At 32.1% G+C, this 21,187-nt stretch overlaps 1 long non-coding RNA gene across 1 annotated transcript; it reads left to right on the top strand.

Annotated features, from left to right (window-relative positions):
* Positions 1–254: 254 nt before the first annotated feature.
* LOC127720205 (uncharacterized) lies at positions 255–5,400 on the top strand. The gene is made up of 2 exons (XR_007990665.1): positions 255–363; positions 4,934–5,400. It is a non-coding gene; the product is annotated as an uncharacterized LOC127720205 (long non-coding RNA).
* The last annotated feature ends 15,787 nt before the right edge of the window (positions 5,401–21,187 follow it).

Here is a 21,187-nt window from a genome sequence, read left to right as displayed (position 1 = left end):
AGTGGTTGTTGCAATGATAGTGTCAAAAATGACTTATTAGAATATGGTACATTTCCTTTAATCAAAATTTATCGAAAAATGTATAAAGATTTCGACGTGTGACCGAACAAAACATTATTTAGTATTTACTGTTTGGTGGCACAAGAGGAATAAATCATTCTTTTTTTATACTATTTGTTACAGGAGTGGATAATTCCGGAATAATTATTTTCACGAGTTGGTTTATAGCTGTTTTTGAGTACTGACATAAATTAACATTTATTGTAAATAAAAGACTTTTTGGCTGGAATTTCCGATAATATTGATTTTATTAATGCCATGTGTGTAAGAAGGCATTTCTTTGTTTAAGTATATCAACATGAGGTCAAGGACTGCATCTTCAATGCATGATCATCTAATTACATTATCTGATTGGTCAGTTCTTGAGATCGGTAATTAATATCAAATTTCTACATGTGCTCGGACATGCGGTCATTCGCCTTTGTTTTGGGAGAGAGAAAAGATCGTTTTTGAATTTTATCTGAAAACCCTCCCATTTCCCTCCCTTTTAAGCGCTATTATATAGGACATTTATTTTTCTTTAAACATCAATTAAGGACAATATTCATTGTATTGTTTATATACTTTGTATATATATATATGTTGGTGAGTTAATTTTTTCAACTAGTGTATTATTAGTTTATTTAATCAGAGAATAAATCACGTCTTTCCCTATAATGGTTGTGTCACAATAGGGATCGATTTTGGTACAATTGAAGTACTTTATACATATTGGTTGGTTTTAAAAATTGGTTTTGGAGTATTAATTAGCATATCATAATCAAACTTAATTTTAAACATGAGTATATTTTGCTTGATATATCATCATATCAACTATGTTTAATTTGCCGGACAAGCACTTTGGTTTAAAAATTTTACTTATATAGTAACATTCTTTAAATTTTGTGATAATACAGGACTTCTTTTTTTATTTTTTGTTTTATGTATTTATAGCAAAATGCCAAAGCAGAAAAGCAGAACAAGAAGAAAGGCTGTTCCACAAAACCTGGTAGAGGATGTTCACGATTTAGTGGAGGAACAAAGTCAGGAGTTAACACCAATATACAGGCCACCAGTGCGGAGACGCAAGGCCAGACAAACAGCTCCTGAAAATCTGTCAGTTTGTGAAACAAATACTAAACAGTCGTCTGTTCCAACCGCAAATGACATTGCTGATGCTTTGTTCCTGAAGTTTCAAAGTTCTGGCGTTCAACTTGTCAAAGACAATACAGCAGTTCCAATTAATGACTTAACTGGTATATTGTCGTCATCATCTATACAACCAGAAAATTCTTCAACTTCTGACTCCCAGGGACCAATGTTAGCTGTCTTTCAACCACCAGTTTCCACAGATCCTAATATCAACACTCCTTCTGATGGTGAGCTGCTAAACTCAAATGAAGAAAATCCATATGCATGTGAAATGTTGAGACATACTATACCTTTAGATTACCATGTCAGCAATAAGGTTAAATCTGATGTTTGGTGTGATAATTATGTAAATTTTGCTCTATTGTTACCTTCTAATATTGATAATACATGTAATGAATCAACATTATTTGAAAATTTAAATATTACGATTTCAAATAGGAAACATAACAAAGAGCTTTTGTCCATTCACCAATGGACAAATGCTTTTGATATATTTATGTCTATATATCTTGAAAAGAATTTGAGGTCTGCTAAAGCATTGATAAAATATGGTTTTAATGTACGGTCATTATGCAAGTCCTTGGGTTTCCAAGCCGCTAAATTATATGCAATTTACATCAAAGTTTTGTAAACTTAAACACCAATGTGAACACTGCAGCAAGAAACACTGTACCCTTACATATCCAGAGCAAAAAGGAAAACAAGCAAACTTTGTCAAAACTTCCAACACCAATAAAGGTTGAAAATTTAAAACACTTTTTAGCAGGTTATGAAACAGTTGAAAGATAAATTGATTCATGGTTTTTCTTTTGGATTTTCAATTAATTCTTGTTTTTCTACATCCCTAAATAAACAGATTTTTCCTCCAAATCATAAAAGTGCAAGGGAAAATTATCATGTTGTGCAATCAAAACTGAATAAAGAGATTGAAGCAGGTAGAGTTAAGGGTCCTTTTACAAAGCCCCCTTTCCCTCTCTTTGTATGCTCCCCTTTGGGTTTAGTTCCAAAAAAGGAACCCAATTCTTATCGATTAATACATGATTTGTCGTATCCTAAGGGTGACTCTGTAAACTCTGGTATTTCCCCAGAATTTTCGGCTGTACAATACCAAAACATTGAAACAGTTATAGATTTAGTCCAATCTTATGGATCAAATTGTCTATTGTCCAAAACAGATATTGATCAATCAAAACACAACTCCCTACTACTTGCATTATTATCTACGGTATTGAAATTGATTCTACTCAGATGGTAGCTCGTTTACCTATGGAAAAAATTGAAAAAATTTTGCAATTATTGAGTAAATACAAATTTAAACGCAGTATCTCACTTAGAGAATTGCAATCCTTATTGGGTCTTTTAAATTTTGCATGCGGAGTTATCATACCTGGAAGAGCCTTTTTACGTAGGCTTTTTGACCTGACTATAGGCCATACATCTCCTCATTATAGAATCGATCTTAATTCTGATGCAAGATTAAATCTGAAGTTATGGTACAATTTTATTGAAAATTACAATGGTAAATCTTGTTTTTTATTTAAAGAATGGGTTTCATCAGATTTTTTAAAACTTTTTTCTGATGCTGCAGGTACATATGGTGGTTTTGCTGCAGTTTTTGGCAGCAAATGGTTTTCAGGTGAATGGCCACCGGAGTTAGTCGATTTACACATTACAGTGAAAGAACTTTTCCCGATTGTGTTAGCTATTGATATATGGGGCCCTCTATTGGCAAATCATAAAATACTGTTTTTAACAGATAATTCAGCTGTTGCTGAAATTATAAATAAAATATCATCTCGCGAAAAGAATATTATGAAATTGATTCGAAGATTAGTGCTAGCTGCATTAAAGTACAATATCTATTTTAGAGCCAAACATATTCCTGGAAAAACAAACGTTATTTGTGACTTGTTGTCTCGTTTTTCATTTCAGGAAGCTCATCAGATTGCTCCTTGGTTAAGTCCAACTCCTGTGGCCATTCCACCTCAATTTTTGCATCTATGACTGATAAGCTTGTTAGTGCATCATTATCTGATGCTACTGTGTCATCATATAATAGAATGCTAAGTGTGTATTCAAATTTTTGTCAGAAAATTTTTCCAGGAGTTATTGTACTTCCATCTACTCATGTCATGGTTGCTCATTTTATTTCACATTTGTTTATTCAAAATTATCAACCCTCTACAATTGCGTCATACATATCAGCCATCAGTTTTATACATAAAATTAAGTTCTTACAGGATCCAACAGACACATTTTTTATTAAAAAAATGTTAAAAGGTACAAAACAGTTGAGACATTCTGTTGATACACGGCTGCCAATAACCTATGATATTCTTGTAAAATTAGTTAAGGCTTTACCAAAAGTAATAGTTGACATTTATAATCAAGTTTTGTTAAAGGCTATGATGTCTACAGCTTATTTTTGTTTCTTACGTATTGGAGAAATTGCAGTTAAAACTGAGTCTGAATTCTATAGAGTAATTCAAAGGGAAGATATAAAGTTTGAAAGAGTAAATGGTCATGTGAGCAATATGACAATTACTATGAAGTTCTACAAACATAGTAATCTGCAAAGTAAGACATTATCAATAGCTAGACGTCCTGAAAATTATCTATGTCCTGTTAAAGCTATTGAGGAATACCTAAGGTTACATAATTGTCCACTTGGCCCTTTATTTCGATTTAAATGTGGAAAACCTGTTTCAGGTTTTTATTTCAATTCTTCATTAAAAAGTTTGCTTAATTTCGTAGGTTTAGACACAAATTTTTATAAAGGTCACAGTTTCAGAATTGGAGCTGCGACATCTGCAGCTGCCAGAGGTGTGCCTTTAGCCTTGATCCAAAACATGGGTAGATGGAAGTCAAACGCTTTTCAACATTATATTCGACTTGATAATTTTCACACTTAGATTTGATATAATCACAGTCGCTTACTAAGTGCTTTGGTAGAGGTCAACATGGCTTGCTTTACCTTATTGTGATTCATTTTTTGTAAGGATTAACAAGACTGTTTTTTACATGTTAGAATTATTTACTTTTGTAGAGGTCAACATGGTTTGCACTGCAAATTTAAGTTTTTGCCATCAGTCATTTACTATATATGTAATGGTATTTATTTGGTTGGTAGAGGTCAACATGACTTGCTTTACCTTTCATTTATAAGTTTCATTATATTTAGTATATATTATTTTTTGTTTTGTTTATAATCTGTGTTTATATTTTTGTAGAGGTCAACATGGTTTGCTCTACACTTTTACTTGAAATGCAAAAGTTAAAAGGTGTATATTTTATTCCATTTTGGGTGTTTTTGTTGAGGTCAACATGGCTTGCTCAATTTTTCTAGTTCTGGAGTTCCTTAAGTTGAATACAGAGTCCTCGGGTGGGGATCCCTCTTGGGATTTGTGGCACTTTTTCAACCCCACCTTTGCTTATTAAAGTCATTGTCATTTATGCAGTACTATTATAATTGTTAAGATGTAAGTTGCATTTTAAATTTATTTCTGAATAAATGACATTTTACTCAACTTGTTTTTTATTAACAGCAAACATAGCTCAGACTCTTTGATCTAGGTCATTTATACAAGGTTTTCTCGTTGTTATCTGTGTCTAGGAACATTAGCTGATAAAATAACATTTATTGTAGATAAAAGACTTTTTGGCTGGAATTTCCGATAATATTGATTTTATTAATACCATGTGTGTAAGAAGGCATTTCTTTGTTTGAGTATATCAACATGAGGTCAAGGACTGCATGTTCAATGCATGATCATCTAATAACATTATCTGATTGGTCAGTTCTTGAGATCGGTAATTAATATCAAATTTCTACATGTGCTCGGACATGCGGTCATTCGCCTTTGTTTTGGGAGAGAGAAAAGATCGTTTTTGAATTTTATCTGAAAACCCTCCCATTTCCCTCCCTTTTAAGCGTTATTATATAGGACATTTATTTTTCTTTAAACATCAATTAAGGACAATATTCATTGTATTGTTTATATACTTTGTATATATATATGTTGGTGAGTTAATTTTTTCAACTCACTTTTATTTTTGTCATTTTTATGATGTTTATTATGTTAGGGTGTGGAACTTTTTCAACCCCACCTTTGCTTATTAAAGTCATTGTCATTTATGCAGTACTATTATAATTGTTAAGATGTAAGTTGCATTTTAAATTAATTTCTGAATAAATGACATTTTACTCAACTTGTGTTTTATTAACAGCAAACATAGCCTAGACTCTTTGATCTAGGTCATTTATACAAGGTTTTCTCGTTGTTATCTGTGTCTAGGAACATTAGCTGACAAAAAAGTGGTTATGATAAGTTATAGAATATAAGAAATAATGTTTAAATTCAACTTATCATCGAGTTCAACTTGACGTTACAATTCATCACATCATGCAAGTACACACACGGTTACTTGTTCAAACGAATACATCTTCCCAACAAATGTTGTGAAAACATCGAAATTTTCTTACTTTTTTTTTCTTTTATGCGTTCCAGTGCGATAGTTTTATTCCTTTGAAACCAATCTTCTCTTATGAATTCAATATTAAGAGTTCTATCCCGCACACCACGCATTTCACTATTTATGGACAAAACATTCAATGAAAATCAATTTGATATGTCTCCGTTTAAGAACAGTTCATGTCGTGATTCAAATTAATTGTCAGCCAATTTTCCATCGGACTGTGATGAACATTTAATAATAATTTATAACATACTTTTTTTGATTCGCTGTTTGTCAATTTAGAATCCATAAAAATGCTAAGGTTCGTCCAAGGTTTTTGGTCAATAGCTTTTTAATGAGTTTAAGTTCTTTGCTTTCAAAATTTTGATTTTGATAGTTCCCAATGAAGGTAGATAAAATAAAGTTTCGGATGGAACACATTTTTACAAGTTTTTTTGTTTTTTGTTGTTGTTATTAAAATCATTGTCTGAGCTCTCCTCGGTGAACTGTTTGGTTTTTTTTATTTATTTTTTTTCATTAGGCTAGTCTTTTGTTTGTTGTTTTATACTTCTTTTTATTGCTTCTTGCGTTCAATTCGGTATCTAATTTTTATTGGTTATTGTTTTTTATATTATATTTTTAATGTCAATTTTCTAATTTTGTAATTGCTGTCTATAGTTCAACGATTTATTGCTTTAATTGCTCGTTTATGGTATTTTATCACATTTTCATTGCTATTTATAATAGCATTTATGACGGATGTCATATCTATAGCAAATTGTACATACCCTTTCAAAGCACCTGATGTCACCCACGGTTTTAGTGGAGTTGGGGTTCCATATCAATAGTCTTACAAAAATCGGCTTTAAAGCGTAGAATAATATATCATGTTTTCATATAAACAGATTATTTTTTGGTACGCCAGACGCGCATTCTGTCTTCATAAGACATATATCAGTCGAGTTCATAAATAGAATTGTATAATCAAAACAAGTTTAAGAGCATTACAAACATAAAATTCCAAATAGATGTACCACATCCTGCTGCGGCATTTACGCCTAGGGTTAGGACATCTCAGTCTTTTGAAAAGCTCAAAACTTAACAAACATTAAATTAGCAGAAAGTGGCCGTATCAGATCCAACGTTTTTTCATGTCAGCATAAGATCATCACCTATCGTAAGATCAACCAAGCTGACTATGTGCAACAGCAAAGGAGAAGCTGAAGATACCGAAGTGATTTTCAAACTCATTAGTCGGTAAAAAAATGACAATTCAATTTTTTGGATGACGAATTGTCGTTTTCTTTTTTACCTTTAAGTCATGTTCCTTTGTTAACATTGATATATAATTGAAATCTTCATTCAAATTCAATGATTATGTAGATTGCAATAAATCTCTTATCATTTTCATTTTTTTTAAATTAAATGTGACTGGTCTTTTATAAATTCCTTCGTTGGCTAAAATTTCGATAGACACTATATCATGTATATGTTACTACTTCGATGACTTATGTTAACTCTTTGTCGACTTAAATGTGATTTATTTCTGCTCGATACACACGGAAAGAATCATGCGGTTTTAAAAGGTATTTTTTAGAAGAAAAAATAAAAATAAAAATATTTTGTTTTAAAATCTTTAGGATTTAACACGTTTCTTTTAATCTTTTTTTTTTTTTAGTGCATAGGCAACTCAACACATCAAAAACCTAGAAAACATAAGTTAAACTTTCATTATTGTTATATAAACAATCATGTTATGGTAATAATGGGTTCAAGGATTACTCAACATATTTGTAGCTATGATCAACTTAGTAAGTTATTAATCACACTGCTTTGATAAATGTCAAAGTGTGGTTCTATCTGTCTTTCAGGTTATATCAGAAACGGAAGCATCGGACATTTTTCATTAGAAAATGCTGACAATATGTTTATTGATCATGAAAGCCATTAATAATGGTCCAAACGAAAACTTTCATTCAATGTTAATATTATGTACATGTGCCTGTCCCAAGTCAGGAGCCTGTTGTTCAGTGGTTTTCGTTGGTTCATGTCTGTCATATTTGTTTTTCGTAAACTATTTGGTTATGAATGAGGCCTTTGGTTTTCTCAATTGAATTGTTTCATATATTTCATGTCGGGGCCTTTTATAGCCGACTATACGGTATGGGTTTTTCTCATTGTTGAGATCGTACGCTTGCCTATAATTGCTTACATCCACTTCATTTGAACACTAGTGGATAATTGTCTCATTACCAATCATCATCCACATCTCCTTATTTTTATATATAGTCTACAAAAACGCCTTCAAAACATTGTCCTTGACATGCTTCACAAAAGTGTTGATTGATGTGGCCATTACCTTTTCATAAACGTGCACAAAAATGTAATTCCGACACATGCATGCGTGTTTTCCAACATCCGATACTTGTACTTACAACTCACTCTGCGTTTAAAAATTCCATTGAAATATTCATTTTCGCCTGTTCTATTTTGTAGAGATTTTTTGCCAGTTTATTGCTAACAGATGTTCTTAGAAAAAAGCCGGTAGAAAAAAAGGTGGAATCCACTTATTATCAAGGTTGATTAAAAATAAGATGTGATAAAATTGTTGAAAAAGTTCTTATCCACCCGACACCAACGAGAAAAACCGCTACCATACAGTAGGCTATAGGTAAAACAAACAAACAAACGTGAACAAATGAAAATCAATTCAAACAAGTAAACTTAATTGGCTTTTTTATGATAAAAAATTAATGTAAAATAAAATTTGACAGACAGTAACCATCGACATCTATTGACGTACAGGCACATGCAGAATGTAGCCGGGTTGAACAATTTTGCTAACATTTAAATCTCTTTCTCAGCTGGAAGAGTAGTGTACTAACACAATATAACTGCTAACTGTAAAAACAGTTGAAGAAGGCTATTTCATATAATTATTTCAAAGCACAGAAACAGCTAATTAAAAAAAAAAGATACAAACAAGCAATCTAAGAGTACCAACAGTTAAACAAAAGAAGTCAAAAATAATAATTAAGTCATGTTTTTCCAGGCTTCATATAAGTCATTTACACATCAAAAAGATTTAAGACGTCATAAACAGTGTGAAAAAAGCAAAGCATTGTGCAATGCCAAAACATAAGTATCGATATGATATAAATTAAGAAGCTTTAATTTATCAATAACACTATTATATGTATTAGTGTCGATAAAGACGATTTCCAAAGATCATTCTCGAGTGATCAGTTTTATTTTACACTGCAAAAGTGATTCATCCTAGAATGTTCGTTTACTTTTATTATTACAAAAGTAAATAACAAATAATGTATATTTAGTACATGTAATAAGGAAACTAGTTAAATCACATAAAGATTAGTTGTAGAACCCTTACTAGGAATTGAGTTCAAAAGATATTTGACAGTTTTATGAAGTTAAATAGCCAATGCAAAGTACAGATATTCGAATATTTATAGCCCTTAAGTTGAGATGAAGAGAGCTAATTTATCAACTAGTTTGAAATCAGACAAACGATCATTTCTGATTTTGACCGTAAGCTTTTATTCTTTACAATACGGAAACAGTTTACTATATAAAAGGGGAGTAACTGGTGGCCAAATGAATAACCACAATCTGCATATAATCTATGTTTCAACAAGTACAATCTTACAGCTTTAATCATCTCATACAAAATACAGAATGGTGATATGCATGACAATGAGTCATTTATTTTATTTGTCTTCAAAAGTTTATATCCAATGACTTTGACATTTGAGAGCAAGATACATGTAGAAAAAGAGTATCTGACAAATTCAACAGTATTTGCTTCCTAACTCGCAACTTAAATAAAGTATAAGTCATATATAGCATATTTACTTTATAACATGTAAGGATTAACATCGCATTGAGCTGGTCACAACGACGCTTTCATTCATATCCAATTCAGATAAGTACTTTAATAAATAAAGGTAACTTTAAACTTAGTACATGACGAACATTAAGTGACTAGTTCAGTAGATCATTACCATTAATCATGGCATGTTCTGTTAATAAGAACAAACATGAAAAACTGATTAAGTTGCTTAATTATTGCTTTATTACAGATATTAAACCTTCTGCAACTGCATTCGAACTTCTGGCCATTTATAATGAAGGCACATAATAAGCGTTCTACACAGGAAGTACGGTAATGTAGTACAACGATTTAGATATAAATATATCAAAATCAACATTTGCTGAATCTATTATTTTACTTTTCTTTCAAAGAATGTTATTTCTATATACAATACCTTTATAATAGATAAATCTATATCGAAAAATGACAAACGAAATCTAAAACATTTTAAAAACATTTAGATTCATTTAAAAGAAATACGATCGCGACAATATTATCTACTGTAACATGTAATTATTGACTACATATATTTGCATTAAATGTCTACCATTCAATTTAGGTTTATATTCACAAACAATGATAAACTAAAGATCTTGAATATGTCGAATACTGGTATTATTAGTATTATCATGCTGAAAATATTTAGCCGTAAGTGCACTTTATGTTAATATTAAATCTCCGAAACAATCGTTATGCTCAATTTTTCCTCTTCTTCTTTCTTCTTCTTCTTCTTCTTCTTCAACATATTCCTGAGTAGATGCTGCCCTCTCCCTCATAATGTTAAACTGTAGTCGGGCACTGTTTTTTTTGTATTGTAACGCGGTGTGTATCTTGGAATAACATTACTAAAATGAAATATGTTTAATTCTGAAATAGACATACGAAACATTAACACACACATCTCCTTTTTCTTTATAAAATAATTTTACATCTCATGGTAAGTAATTTCTAAAGTGATCGTTACAGACTTAAACCTAAGCTAAGTTCAAAGATTCAACAGTAACAGTATTTTGTGTTTTGAGGGGTAGTGTCGTCATCACTTGTACTTCAAAACAGTTTCCCGAGTAACTATTTGAGTATGTCTTCCATTTTACCTATTTCAAATCTAGAAACTATCTGGTCAATATAAGAATTAAAAGATGTGGTATGATTTATTGCCTTTTATAGCTTACTATGCGGTAAGGTATTTGCTCATTGTTGAAGGCCCTATGGTCACCTATGGTTGTTAACTTCTATGTCATTTGGTCTCTAGTGGAGGAACGTCTAATGGCAATCATACCACATACTCCTATTTTTATATGGAATGACATGAAATTCAGCAAAATGACAAAATTGGGTAAAGATCGTGATTATTTAACTTGTGCATTATTAAAAATAACGAGGAGCACGACTGACGCCCACAAATATATGTACACAGTATGCATCTGGTAAAAGGAGAAAAATAAGTTTTGGCGACACGTTCACACAATTTCAATTTAGCCTAATTGTTTTTTCAGTTAACCTTTTTGGCTAAAATAATGAAAAACTAAATATTCCATATGGCAACCTTTTTATGATTTCATAGCTAAATCGTGTCCTCAAGACATTTATTCACACACTTTCTGAACGCTTTTTATAAACTTAAAGCCGTTAATAAAAAATGACTTTCATACAGCTTTCCATTTTGGTAGATTTCTAGGGCTTAATATTCTCATTTTAATTTCTTAAAAAAGGGGTTAAGTCTTTGGTAAGGGACAAACCACTGTACATTGATATTACGTTTTTTAAACCATTCAAAAGAATGTATTATAATCTTCTTCGTTACAGTGATTATGTTCTTCTGTTTCACACGAGTGTTTACAAACTTATCGTCGATTCAACTTACTATAGTTTGAAACTCATCATTTATTGGAAGAGTTATCTTTCTTAACTAAGCGTACTCTATGTATAAAGTGAAATTCTACTTCGAATAAGAGTATGTTTCTTTTTATTTAATAGTTACTCGCGTATTCAAGTAGTTATACATTCTTTGATTTTGATATTTTGGGTTTGAGCGTTTTTTACGAAAGGAAATCAGAATAAAACTTCGGAAAAACCAAATTTATAATGTTCTTTTTGTCATTATCTAGCACTGGATCGGTATTGCTTCTCTTCGAGGATATCATCAGCTCAGAGGTTAGTGCTTTAATTGGAACAGAGACTATTTGTAATATACTTTTCTTAAGGTGGTACCCAACACCTTGACTAATATTAATTTGGCTCGTTTAATTTTCATAAAATTTTGACAAAATGTTTACTTTGACCCTTTGACAAAAATACAAAAATTTCAAAAAATTTGAACCAACCACTTTATCAGAAAAATTTCTTTGGTTATATAGCAGTTTGACAAACACTAATTTTGATCTTTGAGAAGCTTAATATTTCCTTAACAATACAACGTAATTAAAACGTTTAGCTGATTTTTACAGAGTTATCTCCCTGTAGTGTTAGGTACCACCTTAAATTATCAGTTGATAAATTTTGAAAATATAACAAATCAGAGGTTGTTTTAGGCTAGTACTCTATTTTTTGAAATTTCATAAGTATTTTATGTGCTTTTTACTGATCTGAGGAGCATTTTAAACCAGTTTCTCTAACGTTACTCTTTTTACATCTCTTTCTAACGGGAAAAAGAGGGTTGAGTTATAAAAAACATGTCTAACGGTTGCACATATTCTTTGTGAGATGAACATAATCATCATAAAAAGGGAGTGATAAAATGGAGAAGTTAGCAATTATAGGGCACCGCACGGCCTTCAACAATGAGCAAAACTCATACCCCATACTACGCTAGAAAAGGTCTCGAAATAACAAATGTAAAAAAAACTCAAACAAGAACTCTAAGTGCCTGGTTTATGTAAAAAAAACATGTCTTTTGAGGTCCACTAAAAATGTGAATAAGTTGGCCATCCTTTACTCTTATGGGTTACATATTACAAGTAAATTTATAGTGCTTACTTTTATAGAAAATGCTCCTCGTTACCTCTTTCTACTCCCTTTCATACATTCTGCAGCAATCAAAATGGTTTACAGAGTTTCTATGAAATCACTTTTTTAGGGCGGTGTATGTCAACATTGGTGTTAAACGTTAGAGTGCATATAAGATGTTTAACTTCTTCACACTACACAATCATTTCACATTCGGAATTTAAAGAAGGATTAAAATAATTGCTTGAAAATAAATGGAAAACGTAGATAAATATGTCTAATATTTTGTAATCATCTTTTGAAAAAGCGCTATCTACTAAAAAATTATGTTAAACTAATATTCTGTTTTCTTTGTTTCCTTTTTTCCTTTTAACGTTGTCAATTTGTTGTTTGAGTTATTACCAGCATATAAATCACGTTTGGTCGACGTGTTTTAAACGGAACTTCGATATTTCTATAGAAAGCAGCTGTGCTCCTTTTCTAGCTGATTTGATTCATACGTGACATAATTTATGCAGACGCTCATCAAAGGAGACTTAAAAAAGCTATGAGTAGGAACAATTGTCACCTCACAGTCCATTACGTGAAGCTTCGGCGACGATAGTGATCGTTTCTGTCTTATTGAACATGTGATCAAGGGTACTATGGATATGGTTAAGTATTCTTCAAGTCATGATCATCAACTAGAAATTAACAGTGAGGTTCATTTCAGACCTATAGAAATAACTATATATATCTTGTATATTTTCATTGCAGCAAATTTATACAGATTATAAAGTTCCTAGTTCCGTTGTCAATAAATAAAAAATTTTAACGAGAGAAATTTATGTATTACTGAAAAATTATTACACCAGGGTTTTCGATATCACAAACTAGTCAAAACATTTACTAAATTTTATCATCGGTATAAGGACATCATTCGTAAATATAGCTCAACATGCAGACTTCTTATACGTTCAGGTATTTCACATCCAATTTGTTTATGGAAATATTCTTTATAAAGCACAAAAATGTCAGTATTCACCTCTGAAACTAACAAAACCTTTAAATAGAATTATTAAGAAGGGATATAGTTACGATACTGTTGTCAGGTCATTAAAGATTGCATATTTTGGCGTTAATATTGATTCACTTATAGGGTCTTTGCATCGGCACTAAACACATTTATTTAAAAACCAGTTGTTGGCATGACACGGGTTATGTTCTTCTCATATATGTTATGATGGTATGATACTAAACCCCTAACGGGAAGGATTGTGCCTGATATTCATATGATGAAGACATAATCTTTCAATCAGTTTAATTGAAGTCTGGAGCTGGCATGTCAGTTAACTGCTAGTAGTCTGTTGTTATTTATGTTTTATTGTCATTTTGTTTATTTTCTTTGGTTACATCTTCTGACATCAGACTCGGACTTCTCTTGAACTGAATTTTAATGTGCGTATTGTTATGCGTTTACTTTTCTACATTGGCTAGAGGTATAGGGGGAGGGTTGAGATCTCATAAACATGTTTAACCCCGCCGCATTTTTGCGCCTGTCCCAAGTCAGGAGCCTCTAGCCTTTGTTAGTCTTGTATTATTTTTAATTTTAGTTTCTTGTGTACAATTTGGAGTTTAGTATGGCGTTCATTATCACTGAACTAGTATATATATTTGTTTAGGGGCCAGCTGAAGGACGCCTCCGGGTGCGGGAATTTCTCGCTGCATTGAAGACCTGTTGGTGGCCTTCTGCTGTTGTCTGTTCTGTGGTCGGGTTGTTGTCTCTTTGACACATTCCCCATTTCCATTCTCAATTTTAATAAATACTTGGTTGTCCGATAAATAATATCTGTTCCAAAAATTGAGAACAATATGTTCTAATTGTGACATTATAAATACAGTCAATTTCTATTCGTTTATCACATCATGGAACGCGACTTATCACAACTGTCATCTCTTTGGCAACATCTGAGTCCAACTTTGACTATTTTGTACTGAACATGTTTTGAACTTTAAGCTATTGTCTTTTCTTTCTTTTGTTTTAGATTCGTAATGTTTTTCTTCGACAGATGATATTGATTGAAACATTAGTATCAATATTCATACAGGAAAAATACAATCGAGGGCTTAAAATCAAAGAAAATGACAGAATTCTGCCATATAATTTTTAAAGATTCTATGTCATTAAATGATTAAGAAAATGAATTAAATCAGCAAGAAAAGGAGCACAGCTGCTTTCTATAGAAATATCGAAGTTCCGTTAAAAAGCACGTCCATCAAACGTGAGTGATAAGCTGCTTATAAAATTCAACAAAATGTAACAAAGTTAAAACAAAAGACAACAGAATATTAGTTTTAGTGAATCTATTAGTAAATAGCGTTTTTACGAACGAATATTTCATAATACTAGATATAGGTACCCACGCTTTCCATTTATCTAGAAGCTGTCATTTAAATCTGTCTTTACAAATCTGAATGTGAAATAATTGTATAGAGTTTGGAGAAGTAAAACTAGAGGCTCTAAAGAGCCTGTGTCGCTCACCTTGGTCTATGTGCATATTAAACAAAGGACACAGATGGATTCATGACAAAATTGTGTTTTGGTGATGGTGATGTGTTTGTAGATCTTACTTTACTGAACATTCTTGCTCCTTACTATTATCTCTATCTATAATGAACTTGGCCCGGTAGTTACAGTGGAAAATACTTTGTAAAAATTTACAAAAATTTACAAAATTTATGAAAATTGTAAAAAATTGACTATAAAGGGCAATAACTCCTTAAGGGGTCAATTGACAATTTTGGTCATGTTGCTTTATTTGTAGATCTAACTTTGCTGTACATTATTGCTGTTTACAGTTTATCTCTATCTATAATAATATTCAAGATAATAACCAAAAGCTGCAAAATTTTCTTAAAATTACCAATTCAGGGGCAGCAACCCAACAACGGGTTGCCTGATTGGTCTGAAAATTTCAGGGCAGATAGATCTTGATCTAATGAACAATTTTATACACATCAGATTTGCTCTAAATGCTTTGGTTTCAGAGATATGAGCCAAAAACTGCATTTTACATGTGTACTATTTTTTAGCCATGTCGGCCATCTTGGTTCGCGGGCGGAGTCATCGGACACATTTTTTAAACAAGATACCCTTATGATGATTGTGGACAAGTTTGGTTAAATTTGTCTTAGTAGTTTCAGAGGAGAAGATTTTTGTAAAAAATTACAAAGATTTACGAAAAATGGTTAAAAATTGACTATAAAGGACAATAACTCCTTAAGGGGTCAACTGACCATTTTGGTCATGTTGACTTATTTGTAGATCTTACTTTGCTGAACATTATTGTTGTTTACAGTTTATCTCTATCTATAATAATATTCAAGATAATGACCAAAAACGGCAAAATTTCCTTAAAATTACCAATTCAGGGGCAGCAACCCAACAACGGCATGCCTGATTGGTCTGAAAATTTCAGGGCAGATAGATCTTGACCTAATGAACAATTTTATACACATCAGATTTGCTCTTAATGCTTTGGTTTCAGAGATATAAGCCAAAAACTGCATTTTACCCTATGTACTATTTTTTAGCCATGTCGGCCATTTTGGTTCGCGGGCGGGGTCATTGGACACATTTTTTAAACTAGATACCCTTATGATGATTGTGGACAAGTTTGGTTAAATTTGTCCTAGTAGTTTCAGAGGAGAAGATTTTTGTAAAATATTACAAAAATTTACGACAAATGGTTAAAAATTGACTATAAAGGGCAATAACTCCTTAAGGGGTCAACTGACCATTTAGTCAGGTTGACTTATTTGTAGATCTTACTTTGTTGAACATTATTGCTGTTTACAGTTTATCTCTATCTATAATAATATTCAAGATAATAACCAAAAACGGCAAAATTTCCTTAAAATTACCATTTCAGGGGCAGCAACCCAACAACGGGTTGTACGATTCATCTGAAAATTTCAGGGCAGATAGATCTTGACCTGATAAACAATTTTAAGCCATGACAGATTTGCTCTAAATGCTTTGGTTTCAGAGATATAAGCCAAAATCTACATTTTACCCCTATGTTCTATTTTTAGCCATGGCGGCCATCTTGGTTGGTTGGCCGGGTCACCGGACACATTTTTTAAACTAGATACCCCAATGATGATTGTGGTAAAGTTTGGTCAAATTTGGCCTAGTAGTTTCAGAGGAGAAGATTTTTGTAAAAGTTAACGACGACGGACGACGACGGACGACGACGACGACGACGACGACGACGACGGACGACGGACGCCAAATGATGAGAAAAGCTCACTTGGCTCTTTGGGCCAGGTGAGCTAAAAAGGAAAGACAATGAAACAAAATAAAGCGACAATTATATAAAAATTTTCGCTTTTTTAGTACAACATAGCATAACATAATATTATCTGAAAAACCTTGCCTGATCTAATATATAATTTTTATTTTCCATGAATCAAAAACAGTGTGTTTTTGTGAGAGAGAGAAAAAACGAAACTATAAAAAAAGTGTTTGAATCTCAAGTATTTGGACCTTGAGCATCACTGAAAAGGCATTTATTGTCAAAATTCAAAGATGTCGACAGATTTATACAATATACAAATCCAGGTACAATAAATCTAGTGTTTCTTTTTCAATTATTTTCAAAGGAACGTTTGTCAGTTGGACATTTGAGGGGCCAACAACTAATGCAAGACTATATATCTGCATCAATAAACGTGTTTTGGGCTGTCATCATTGTCACCAGATTCATCAAATTATGCGTTGGTCAATACTTACACAAAGAAAATGCAAGGTGTGTTTTTTGGCTATTTGTTTCATATTAATTTCGTATTTACCTCTCATGGTGATATAAATGTTTCTTAAAACTATGAAGTATATTGATCGATTGATTGATTGATTGATTGATTGATTGATTGATTGATTGATTGATTGATTGATTGATTGATTGATTGATTTGTGGTGCTTAACGCCACTTTCAGCACTATTGTGCTATTTCGTGGCGGCTAGTTTATTGATGGAGGAGGCCGGAGTTCCCGGAGAGAACAACCGACCTTCGGTCGGAAAACTAACAATCCTAGTCAATTAAGATTATGGTCGAACATACCTGCCACGTGCGGGATTCGAACAAATCACAACATCAGTTAGACCACTCGACCACCGAGGTCCCATGGTATTGAAGCTTTGTGATATTTTGAAACATATAGTTATAATAGTTTGTTTAATGAATTAATTCAAACAAAATGACATGAAAACTTTTATAAAGCCCATGGCATGTACATTAAAACGATAAATACAAAATGTATTGAAATTCACCCCGGAATTCGAAGTAGTCTAAAGTTATTACTATCATAAAAATACAATATAGTGCACTCTTTAGATACCACTTTTCTCCCATAAGCAAGAATTTCCTTTGATACTTTGAAAATGATTAAGGTTGAGTACTTGTCTTAATGTAAACATGCATAACAAACTCAAGTACAGTGTAGGACATTATCACTATAATTTGGCAAACAATACACATGTAATTTGAGTTTTCGTAATTATGAGCATGATCTAACGCGGATTTGCCAATTATTGTTTTACTATTAAAACTGTTTTGCAATCTGTTATTATATCATTATTATAGACTGATTTGGACTTGTTCCAGGACGGAATTATATTGGGTTTTCTATACCTTTGTGTTTCAACTATCGACACTAAAAGGAGCAGGGTTGAAAATGTTTTCCCCGTTACATGCTCGTGTACCTGTCCGAAGTCATGTACATCTTCCGAGGATATATAAACATTTTTCTATTTAATAAATTTGATAAATTTGGTGTTGTTGGCAAATGTGTTATGAACACTTAATAAGATTCTCTGCGATTTAGAGCTCGACATATTATCTATACACAGCAAGTCTAATAGGCTGATGAAAATAAGTTTTCATTTGAAATTCAAAAACTATAAGTGTGTTTTAGCAAGAACGACTACTCTGTCGACGAACCCAGTCTCGCTCCATTTAGAGTTCATATAATTTCCTCCATTTTTGTCTGTTACCATGATTTATATCTCAGCAATCGATTTATGAGATTTCAACATCGATAGACAACTGTTGTCTAAATTTAGCCTCAGAAATTTCCATTTACATCAGTAAAAATATAAAGTTTAAAATTGTATTTAACATCTTCAAGTTTTATAAGTATCTGTTATATGGTCTTACAAGAATAACCTATAAAAGATCATGGATTTGCAGATTTATTAAGTTTCGAAAAAAGAATTTGATAAAACAAATGGATGGAATTCCAGGGATTTTTGAAAAATTCTCAATAAAATTGGGAGGAAATTGAAAAATTGCAATTTGGTGTAAAATAGTCTAATAGTATTTTATTTTCGTTACATTTATAGAACTTTTCACAATAAACAATATAACAGCTCAGGACCAGTATAAATATATAATTGTGATCAATCGTCAAATTATTAATTTAAATTATTTATTTTTAATATTTGGTTTCCTTATCGAATTCCCCCAATCTAATGAAACTAAACAATTTCTTAATTATTGTTAATTATTTAAACAGTCAATTTTGCTGATTTTACCTCCAATCCAATTTTCATGTGTTAATAAACTAAACAAAACAATTCCAATATTGTAAACTTACTTTTGATAGCATATAGTGTTACGTGTTTCTATTCTCTACACAAATGTCTAATTAATTATTTAGGAATTTGCCGAGTGTAAATTAATACGATCACGACGAAGTGGAAGTTCAATAGATGCATACAAATTTTAGGAACATAAAATAAATCAGCAAACAAAAAAAAAAGAAAATAGGCATACAAAATGAATTCTCCTAGACGGTTTTAAAAACTTGGTGATAACAAAAAAGCACAATTCAGATATAAAAAAAAAAGTTTAAAATTCTGTTTTCATGTTTTACAAACTATTATCATCGTGTCGGTTCTAAGCCTCAAATTTTCAATTTGTAATTATGATAGTTCGAAAATTACATTGACTCAAATTGTAAATGTACCCCTTTCAATGTTCAATAGATACAAGAAGATGTGGGTACACAGCAGATATATAATGGTTTAGAGATGCTGTTTTGATAAACAATTGTGTGAAATTAAATTAATGTAATTGAAACATTAATAATGAATTCCAAGCAGTCAAACTATTAAAGTAGTTCAATCATTTCTTTATAGTTGATTTAATTAAACGGGGGCCTCGGTGGCCGAGTGGTCTAAGTAGTTACTACTGTAATCACTAGCCAGTCAACACTGAGGTTGTGAGTTTGAACCCCGCTCGTGCGGGTGCACTCGACTCCAATCTTAATTGACTAGGATTGTCAGTTTTCCTATCGAAGGTCGGTGGTTTTCACCGGGCACTCCGACTTCCTCCACCAATAAAAACTGGCCGCCACGAAATAGCCCAAAAGCGGTGCTTATAAGTGGCGTTAAAACACCAAAAAATCACAAAAATTAACCAGTTTAACAAGGAAAATCAATTCTTTATAAGTATAAGTTACAACAAGCAAATATCTGATACTTTGATACATCTTTCAATAAACTCATCATTGATACCAGGCTTAAAATGTTTTACGGGTAAAATTGAATGAACTACCGAATGCTCCCATTTCTTCCATTTTCATTCCTGATCCCGTTAAAGTGTCCATGAAGAAAACGTTCGTCGAAAATATCCGCGTTCGTTTTTTTCTGAAAATGTCCGATATTGATTTCCCGACTTTCACTGCATCATCATAATGATACAACTAGTCTACTGCACATATAGTTCATTGAACCGAGTATAATACTGATGCTTTTACTGAACATAATGAATAATCTACCGAATATAAAGAAACCGGGACTACTGAAGGTAATACATAATGTACTGCAAATAATATTGATTCTACTGAACATAATGTCGAAAGTACTGAACATAATGAAAAATGCACTGAATATAACGTCAGAAGTACCGAACATAATTCAAATACCACTGCATATAATAATGAAACTACTGAACATATGAACATAATAACCATAATAACCAAAGCACCGAACATAATGTCAAAACTACTGAACATAATATGAAAACTACTGAACAAAATACAAATACTACTGAACATAATGCATAAAGCACCGAACGTATTAAACAATCAACATCAGAAGACAGTCATGGCGTTCCATAGAATGCATCGACAGGACAAGCGTCTCATGTAATGCATGCTTCAAAAACAGAGGCAAAATATACCAAAGGGACTTTCAAACTCATTAGTCAAAAACGAACTAAACAACAAACAGCAACACTCCAGAAAATAGATCTAGAATAGAATGAGAGCATCATTTATTTGGCACCACCTTTCGGAATTTTATGTCCTCAATGCCTTCAGTTTCCTGCCTTATTTTGCTTTTTCTTACTTTTCGCATTCGAGCGTCACTGATGGGTCTTTTGTGGACGAAACCTGCATCTTGCGTGCAAAATGTTAGTCCTGGTTTCTATGATGAGATTATTTAATTTCTCTTTTATAATACAATCAAATATATTAATTAAGCTTCCTATATAACACATAAAGACTCTTTAATGATGACATGTTTTTTTTTTAGCTCACCTGGCCCAAAGGGCCAAGTAAGCTTTTCTCGTCACTTGGCGTCCGTCGTCCGTCGTCCGTCGTCGTCCGTCGTTGTCCGTTAACTTTTACAAAAATCTTCTCCTCTGAAACTACTGAGCC

Source organism: Mytilus californianus, unplaced genomic scaffold (genome assembly GCF_021869535.1).
Source record: "Mytilus californianus isolate M0D057914Y unplaced genomic scaffold, xbMytCali1.0.p SCAF_11, whole genome shotgun sequence".
In the NCBI taxonomy this organism is placed as follows: Eukaryota; Metazoa; Mollusca; class Bivalvia; order Mytilida; family Mytilidae; genus Mytilus; species Mytilus californianus.
Note: the sequence above shows the minus strand (reverse complement) of the source record. Positions and strands in the feature narration are given on the sequence as shown.